We start from the raw sequence: 10625 nt of genomic DNA, 5'->3' as shown, positions 1-10625 counted from the left end.
AAAAATAATATTATAAATTTTTAAATGATTAGTCAAATATATTTAACTAAATATATTAAATTATTTAATAATATTTTTATGTAAAAATATCATTATAAAAATATCTACTTATTTATTATTTCGTTTCCTTAATATAATAATTAAATGAAGTCTCAAGTGTTACCACTCAACCGTAAAAGTAATTTTGCAAAGAGATTAAATCTCCTATCAAAAAGCAAATTAATAAATAATAATAGTTACGATACATATACAAATAATAAGTTTAATTATTTTTCTAATAATGTATGAGGTAGTACATATTCTATTAATAAAAACAATGATGCTCAATATTAATTTATCCAAAACTCTCCATCAATCCTTTAATAATGCATCAATTAATTACTTAATTAGTAAGAAAACAACAGAATGAACATATAATATCTTGGTAGAGCCGTTTGAAACGCTAAATCATGATCTACTCTTATCTAAAAGTCAATGAAGGACGGCCGAATGTGACAAAACTGGTCCTAACACTCTTCATTTTCGTAAGGCATATCTCTCGCTACCGAACACCGTATGTTCAACATCGTTTTTGTCAACCTCCATCTGAAAACTCTAATCCACCGAGCTAAGCGGAAAAATACCAGCGATGCTGAGAGATAGAGATCTCTGTTGCGGGCTTCACACGCTCACGAAGAGCATTAGCCTGGCGGCTTACTTCAAGGCAATTGAGGAATCACATCTCACTTCCTCGACAACGGCGGTTGCAGCTACAAAGGTCCAATCATCATTTTTTCAGGCATCTTTGTTGTCGATTGGTAACGTGACGTCGCCGGGACGTCGCTTGGGTCACCAATCTTAGTGAGGTTAACAATTCCACTATGGTAACATAGTTTAGATTTACCAATCTTGGCGAGGTTAGCAACCTGGCCATTATGGTGAAAATAGCCATAAATCCACATTGGTTAGCCAAGCCAAGGATACACCTCTTACTCTCAAAAAGTCTAGAGAAAAATAAGCACAAAACTTATTTCATATTCAAAAATAAACGTCAACTCTATTTCATAAATAAAAGGTACATAAGTTATTTATACTAGTTGGGGAAGGAAAAACCTTCATGACTCAGACGATGTGGGACTAAAATATAACACAAAGTTCACTATTCTAAACAATATGGGACTTGTATTTCCTTATTATAATTAACTAATATAATTAACCTACTAACCCTACTTGCTCATGCGTCATTCTCTCTGGGTTATTGAAAGATCTCTTACGTGAAAAGACTTGTGACAGCAGATGATCAATCCCATTGATGAACCCACACCAAAAAATTCTATTGGTGACTCCACACTAAAGGCTCGCACTCACAAATCAGATGAAATTTTACAAAATTCGTAGCAGATGATCTTATTGATGAATCCAAACCAAAAGATCCCATTAGCAAAATCCACACTAAAAACCTGCAGCCACAAATCAAATAAAATTCTACTAAAGTAAGGTGAAGGCCATAAGAACCGATCTTGCTCTGATACCAAACTAACGCCAGGACGTCGCTTGGGTCACCAATCTTGGCGAGGTTAATGATGAATGGATTTTTGGTTGGTAAAGAATTCACAAATAAATTCTCGTTGCAAGTATAGTTTCTAAACCAACTAAAATCCTTTCACGCAAAAATTTGTTTGTCACAAGTACAAACCCCTAAAATTAATAACCGAAGTATTCAAACTCCGGGTCGTTCTCCCTAAGAATTGCAATAAAGTGTTCTTGTTATTGGCTATGAAGTATGTTTTGGGGTTTTGAGATAATAGACAAGAAATATAAATGGCAAAGGAAATCAAATGACAAAAGAGGTCTTGGCAAGGTTTGGTGGTCAAGGATCTCTATCCTTATCACTAACCACAACATGATAATTACAAGGATCAATCCCATTAAGTCATCCTCTAACAAGTAAAGGAAAGTCAAATGAGCTATATCAATCCAGGTTCATAAGTCCTAGCCACTCACTAATTGAATTGATGAAAGCTAGAGTCAATGGCTACCAATTATCAATCACTTGGACATTAGTGACTCAAGAATTCCTAAGTTACCTTCCCAAGTCAAGAGCACTAAAATCTACTCTAACATCCTTCCAAGCATTTCATCAAACACTTGGAAGGCATAAAAAGAAAGCATAATAACATTGCAATAAAAGTAATTCTACACTACTCAATTACAAGGAAATTAATAACAATAATTCAATTAAGCAATAAAGAAAATCAAGACATGAAGTGCATTAGAAGGAAAATAGGAGAGACAAAAGTGCATCAACATAAAAGTAAAGAATTACAACAATTAAATGCTAAACTAGATAGAGAAGATGTAGAAGAACAAGAATTACAAAAGGAAAAGTAAATCAAAGCATGAAATTAACCTAGATCTAAGAAATTCTAATCTACCTCTAACCTAATTCTAGAGAGAAGAGAGAGCTTCTCTCTCTAAAAACTAACTTTTTCTCCAAAACTAAACTAAACAAAAACTAATGTGTTGGAAGGTGTTGACTCCCCCTTGAATTCTGCCTTAAATAGCCTCAGAAATAAGTTGGATCTGGGCTTGGGAAGCCCAGAATTCGCCCCACCGTTTTGCCTTTAAGTGAGTCACGTGCGAGCATCGACGCGTATGCGTGGGTCACGCGTACGCGTCGCTTGACATTTTGCTTCCATGCGTACGCGTCATGTGCGCGTACGCGTCGCCATGCGACTCCACAATCCACGCGTGCTCGTCTACTGCGCGTGCGTGTCGATCTCAGCATCCCAAATCCTTATTTCTTCATGAGTTCTCCACTTGCATGCTTTTTGACGAGAGGACTTTTGCTGGTAAAGAATTTCATCAGAATAATCATGTTGTAAGTATAGTTTCTAAACCAACAGAGAATCCTTTCGTACAAAAGTTTTGGTTGTCACAAGTAACAAAACCCAATAAAATTTATAACCGAAGTATTGAAACCTCGGGTCGTCTCTCAAGGAATTGCAGGGAGGTGTGTTTATTATTGGTTATGGAAAAATTATATTCTTGGGTTTTGAAATAGGGAACAGAAAAATAAACTGGCAATAAAGTAAATTAATTATCATGAAAACCATTGCAAGGTATAAGAACTGGAAATCCCATCCTAGTTATCCTTATCAGGTGTGACGAAAATTGTTTATTGCTCCCACTTAGTTAACCCTTACTAAATAAAGAAAAGTCAAGTGGACTAATCAATTTGATTCCTCAAGTCCTAGTCAACTCCTATGGAAAGACTAGCTTTAGAGGAATCCAAATCAATAAGCAAATTCCAATTTTCAATCAACAGATGAGTTTGATAACTCAAGTATCACCAATTACTCAACCAAAGTAAAGAGAGAAAAATCCAAATTATTTATATCCTAAAGAGAAGAAAGCAATCATAAATCTAAAATAGCTCAATGTGTATTAAATAAGAAAATCAAATCTAACATGAGAATTCATAAATCAAAGTAATAAAATAAATAAAAATAGAAGAAAAACCAAAGTAAAGAAACATTGAATCTGGAATGAAGAAGAAGTAAACCTAACCTAAGAGAAATCCTAAATCCTAAAAACTAAAAGAGAGGAGAGAGCTTCTCTCTCTAGAAAAACTACTTCTAAAACTAAAATTGTGAATAATGAATGTTGTGTCTCTGTTGTTCCTTGAATGGATGCATTCTCCCACGTTATAGTCTCTAATCTGTATTTTCTGGGTTTGGGTTTGGGCCGGAAAGGAGTCCAGAAATCGCTGGGGACATTTTCTGCAATTTTCTGCACGTGGCGTCCGTCACGTGCGCACGTCATTTGGAAGTTTTTCTTGTCACACGTACGCGTCAGTCACGCGTACGCGTCGCTTGTGCTTTGCGCTAGACATGCGTTCCATCGTCCACGCGTGCGCGTCGCTGCCATTTCCGTCAAAACTTCATTTTCGCGCGTTCCTTCCACTTTTGCATGTTTTCTTTCTGTTCTCTAAGCCATTTCTGCCTTATAAAGCCTGAAAATACTCAACACACGGCATCGAATGGTAATAAAGGACAATTAAAATTAATAATTTTATGGTCTAGGAAACATATTTTCACATATATTAAGGAATAAGGGAGGAATTGTAAGACCATGCAATTTATATGAATAAGTGTGAGAATAGTGGATAAAATTCACTCAATTAAGCACAAGATGTCCCACAAAATAGTGGTGCATCAAATCTCCCCACACTTAAACATTAGCATGTCCTCATGCTAAGCTCAAGAGAAGCTATAAAGAGTGAAGGGGAATGGTAGAAAGTATGAAATGCAACCTATCTATATGAATGCAATTACATGCAAAATGCTTTTACCTACTTGGTGAAAAGTAAATAAACCTTTCAAGAACAAATATGAACTGGATTTCACTAATTCAAATCATAAAAATGAAGTACAAATAGATTTGCAGAAGAAAATAGCTTATGAAAGCCGGGAACAAAGAATCGAGCATCGAACCCTCATCGAAAGTGTATACACTCTAATCACTCAAGTGTTTAAGGTTCGATTCTCTCAATTCTCTACTAATTTTGCTTTCTAAGACTTGCTCTTTTTCTACCAATCAACAAAAATTTAATTCACATATACACAAATCAAGAGGTCTTTTGAGGGTTGTAATGGAGTCAAGGTCAAGGTAGGATTGTATTTGGTCAAGTGGACTGAAATCTGAATCCTTAATTAACCTAAACTTCCCACTTAACTTAGGACAATCCATATAATCATAATATAAAATCAATAACTACCCATTAAATGTGTTTACTACATATTCATACATTCTAATTTTTTAGTACAGTACATATGCATTGCTATCACTATTTACTTTGGGGCATTTTGTCCCCTTTTTATTTATTTATTTATTTATTTATTTATTTATTTTCTCTTTTTTTTTTCTTTTTCTATTTTCTTTTCTTAATCTATTTTTTCTTTCCTTTTTCAATGCATATGATTAAGGTATTGAATGCATAAACATGTTCTTAACATTTTTCACATTTTCACACAAAGTCTAACATACTCAGTTCCCAAACCAAACGTTTCCAAACCCACTTTTTTCACACTTAATTCATGAGCACTTTCACTAGTCTAAGCTAATCAAGGATTCAAATTAAGGATCTTATTGTTTTTCGCTTAGAGTTAGTGATGAGCTAAAGTAAAGAACATAGGGATAAAATAGGCTCAACTTTGGTTTGCAAAGGATAATGAAAGGGTAAGATCATATGGGTATGTAAGCTAAGTGAAACAAGGTCTCAATCATATAAGTATATGCATACATTAAACCATGGAAATATAGAATCAAGCAAGATATAGATCACAATTTTAGAGAGAACAACAAAAAAAAAAAAATATTGGTTGATAAAATACAATCAATCAAATAAGCTCAAAATCTCACTGGTTTTGTGTGTTCGAGCTCTAAACCATATTCCAATGTAATATTTTTTCAAACAAGTTTTTCAAAAAGTTTAATTCAAATTAGTGAAATGCTATAAAAAAGTTTCTTGAAAAAGAAAACATTACTTCAACCAAGTAGTAAAATATGCACAAAATCAAACAAACATGCAAATGCAACAACTAATTTAACAAAAAAAAAAGTTAAACATTGGTGTTGAGTCAGGAAGTACTAACCCGCGGAAGTCGATATCGACCTCCCCACACTTAAAGGTTGCACCGTCCTCAGTGCATGCTGAGACGTGCAAGTGGACAGGGGTTGTGAGTTACAACTGCTGCTCTTTCTCTAAAGAATGTGCAGATAGACTTGTTTGTCTCCCCATTAAGAAATTTTTCCTCTCCCTTCTTGGTGGCCATCCTGAAAGAAGAGGAAAAAAAAGAAAAGTAACCCAAAAACAAAGATAGAAAACAGATAAAATATGGTTGGGTTAATACCAAATAATGAGTCTCAATTACATGGTAGCTACAACATGTATGTGAGAAGATAATAGAAGCAAACGGCATATCAATAGTACAAAAATTGCAACAACAGGGGAGAGAGTGTGGGTAATACAAGATAGTATAAGTGCATATCAATGCAAAAGGAATACTAGTATTACAAAAATTAGCATTGACTTATGAATAATAATACCCGATCAGAATAAAACAAGTTATGAAGCACTAGAATAATTCAAGAAAAGGTGCAACAATTGAATAAGAAAATTTAACACCAATGAAAAAATAAGAACATGCACAAAATCAAAATACAATGAATGAAAGTATGCAAATAAGTTAAGTAAAATAGAATAAAAGAGAATAAGGATGAGAGGTTAAAGGAATGAAGAAGAAGAAAGTAAGAAAGAAGGAAGAAAGAAGAAGAAAGGAGAGAAGAAAGGAGAAGGGGATGAGAAAGGGACGCGACGCGCGCACACAGGGCTCGCGTGCGCATGAAAACTACATTAACCATGTGACGCGTACGCGTCGGGAAGTGAAAGGACGCGCACGCGTATGATGTTGTGCCTCTAGCACAGTGCCAACCCCAGACCATCACAACTCTCTGTTCAACACGGTTTTACGCCGATTTTCATGCCCACGCGTACGGGTCGCTGACGCTTACGTGTGGGTTGAACTTTTTGTAGGGGACGCGTATGCGTGGGGTATGCGTACGCGTGGGTGGCTTGTGCGCCACACACCCTTCCCACGCGTCTCTCGCGCAACTCTCTGTTTGGTTGCGCATATACAAACGATGCGTGCGCGTTGTAGACGCTTGCGTGTCGATCCCTTTTTTTATGCAGAATGTAAAATGCAGATGAATATGCAGAATTTATGAATGAACACTAATAAAAATAAAATGAAATAAGACTAAGAACAAATTCGATGTTCGATTCCTTGTTTCCGGCTTTCATGAGATATTTTCTTCTTGCAAGTTATTTATACTTCATTTTTTATAATTTGAATTAGTGAAATCCAGTTCATGTCTGTTCTTGGAAGATTTGTTTACTTTGACCAAGTAGGTAAAAGCATTTTGGATGTAGTTGCATTCATATAAATAGGTTGGATTTCAGACATCCTACCATTCCTCTTCACTTTTTTAGTTCTCTTGAACTTAGCATGAGGACATGCTAATGTTTAAGTGTGGGGAGGTTGATAAACCACTATTTTATGATTTATATTATGCTCAATTGAGTGATTTCTATCAAGTCTTTGCTCACTTATTCATATAAATTGCATGGTTTTACAATTCCTCCCTTATTCCTTAATATATGTGAAAATATGTTTCCTAGACCATAAAATTATTAATTTTAATTGTCCTTTATTATCATTCGATGTCGTGATCTGTGTGTTGAGTATTTTCAGGCTTTATAGGGCAGGAATGGCTTAGAGAATAGGAAGGAAACATGCAAAAGAGGAAGGAACACGCGAAAATGAAGTTTTGACAGAAATGGCAGTGATGCGCACGCATGGACGACGCGAACGCGTGACTCGCGCAGAACCCAAGCGACACGTACGCGTGACTGACGCGTACCTGTGACAAGGAAAACTTCCAAATGACGTGCACGCATGACCTACGCGCACGCGTGACGGACGCCACGTGCAGAAAGTTGCAGAATTCGCCCCTAGCGATTTCTGGGCTGTTTTTAATCCAGTTTTTTGTCCAAAAAACACATATTATAGGCTATAAAGTGGGGGAATGCATCAATTCATAAAACAACATTCATAATTTACAATTTTAGGGTTTAGATGTAGTTTCTAGAGAGAGAGGCTCTCTCCTCTCTCTTAGGATTTAGGATTAGGATTCCTCTTAAAGGTTAGGTTTACTTCTTCTTCATTCCAAGTTCAATGTTCCTTAATTTATGTTGTTTTCTACTTTTATTTATTCTATTACTTTATTTGTTTATTTTCTCAATATGGTTTATGAATCCCTATGTTGAATTTGATTTTCTTATTTAATACACATTGAGGTATTTCAGATTTATGATTGCTTTCTTCTCTTTAGGATATAAATAATTTGGATTTTTCTCCCTTTGCTTTGGTTGAGTAATTGGTGATACTTGAGTTATCAAACTCAGCTGTTGATTAAAAATTGGAATTTGCTGATTGATTTGGATCCCTCTAAAGTTAGTCTTTCCATAGAAGTTGACTAGGACTTGAAGAATCAAGTTGATTAGTCCACTTGACTTTCCTTTATTTAGTAAGGGTTAACTTGATCAGAATAATCACGTTGTAAGTATAGTTTCTAAACCAACAGAGAATTCTTTCGTACAAAAATTTTGGTTGTCACAAGTAACAAAACCCAATAAAATTTATAACCGAAGTATTGAAACCTTTGGTTGTCTCTCAAAGAATTGCAGGGATGTGTGTTTATTATTGGTTATGGAAAAAGTATATTCTTGGGTTTTGAAATAGGGAACAGGAAAATAAACTGGCAATAAAGTAAATTAATTATCATGAAAACCATTGCAAGGTATAAGAACTGGAATTTCCATCCTAGTTATCCTTATCAGGTGTGAAAAAAATTGTTTATTGCTCTCACTTAGTTAACCCTTACTAAATAAAGGAAAGTCAAGTGGACTAATCAATTTGATTCCTCAAGTCCTAGTCAACTCTTATAGAAAGACTAGTTTTAGAGGGATCCAAATCAATCAGCAAATTCCAATTTTTAATAACAGCTGAGTTTGATAACTCAAGTGTCACCAATTACTCAACCAAAGCAAATGTAGAAAAATCCAAATTATTTATATCCTAAAGAGAAGAAAGCAATCATAAATCTGAAATACCTCAATGTGTATTAAATAAGAAAATCAAATCTAACATGAGAATTCATAAATCAAAGTAATAAAATAAATAAAAATAGAAGAGAAACCAAAGTAAAGGAACATTGAACCTGCAATGAAGAAGAAGTAAACCTAACCTAAGAGAAATCCTAAATCCTAAAAGCTAAGAGAGATGAGAGAGCCTCTCTCTCTAGAAAAACTACATCTAAAACTAAAATTGTGAATAATGAATGTTGTGTCTCTTGTTCCTTGAATGGATGCATTCTCCCACTTTATAGTCTCTAATCTGTGTTTTCTGGGCTTGGATTTGGGCCGAAAAGGAGTCTAGAAATCGCTGGGGACGTTTTATGTAATTTTCTGCACGTGGCGTCCGTCACGCTTGCGCGTGGGTCACGCGTGCGCGTCATTGAAAAGTTTTCCTTGTCACGCGTACGCGTCAGTCACGCATACACGTTGCTTGTGCTTTGCGCTAGACATGCGTTCGCGTCGTCCACGCGTGCGCGTCGCTTGGGTTCTGCGCGAGTCACGCGTCCGCGTCGTCCATGCGTGCGCGTCGCTGCCATTTCCGTCAAAACTTCATTTTCGTGCGTTCCTTCCACTTTTGCATGTTTCCTTTCTGTTCTCTAAGTCATTCCTGCCTTATAAAGCCTGAAAATACTCAACACACAGATCACGGCATCGAATAGTAATAAAGGACAATTAAAATTAATAATTCTATGGGTCTAGGAAACATATTTTCACATATATTAAGGAATAAGGGAGGAATTGTAAAACTATGCAATTTATATGAATAAGTGTAAGAATAGTGGATAAAATCCACTCAATTAAGCACAAGATGTATCACGAAATAGTGGTGCATCACTTTTCCTCTCCATCCCTTTGATCCATTCCTATCCTTTCCAACCTGAATTCACTAACAAACACATCAAGGCATCTAGTGGAATCAAAGGTGAATTAAGATCAACCAATTAAGGGTCTAAAAAGCATGTTTTCACACTTTAGCACACTATAGGAGACAGTCATGAAACCATGCTATTTCATTGAATAAATGTGGGTAAAAGGTGATAAAATCCCCTAAGTTAAGCACAAGATGTACCACGAAATAGTGGTGCATCAGTTAACAACCCCAATATGGTGACATAGTTTAGATTCACCAATCTTGGCGAGGTTAGCAACCCCACTATGGTGAAAATAGCCATAGACCCACCTTGGTTGGCCAAGTCAAGGATGCACCTCTTACTCTCAAAAAATCTAGAGGAAAATAAGCACAAACCTTATTTCGTATTCAAAAATAAACTTCAACTCTATTTCATAAATAAAAGGTACATAAGTTATTTATACTAGTGGGAGAAGGAAAAACCTTCATGACTCGGACGATGTGGGACTAAAATATAACACAAAGTTCACTATCCTAAACAATATGGGACTTGTATTCTCTTATTACAATTAACTAATATAATTAACTTACTAACCGTACTTGCTCCTGCGTCACAATGCCTCCATATCCCTCAAATTCAAACCGTGTCTTCTCCCTATCCCTGCAAGAAATATTTTCTCCCAATTTATAGGGTCCAATTTCAGTTGTTTCATTCGTTTAAGTTGTATTTTGAAAAGTTATGTGTCTTATTATTATTATTTATTTTGTTCTTTGTTTGTTCGTCTCATGATTAAGTTCTTCTCTGCTTGGTTATTTATTTTAGAAAGACTCCTAATTTTTTTAGTTTTTATCTTCTCTACATATTTATTTTATCTTCACTGTTGATACTAAATCAGTTTTAATCTTTTTATTATGAATGTCATATTTCTTAATTTTAAAATTTATTTTCTTCAATCTTAAATGATATAATTTTATGCAATTAAATAATAAATTTTTGGTGAAAAAAACCCATGACCCATGAAATTCTATAAGTTG

This window comes from Arachis ipaensis, chromosome B01 (genome assembly GCF_000816755.2).
Source record: "Arachis ipaensis cultivar K30076 chromosome B01, Araip1.1, whole genome shotgun sequence".
NCBI classification, from domain to species: Eukaryota; Viridiplantae; Streptophyta; class Magnoliopsida; order Fabales; family Fabaceae; genus Arachis; species Arachis ipaensis.
The sequence above is the reverse complement of the archived record's forward strand: the minus strand, read 5'-3'. Positions refer to the sequence as shown.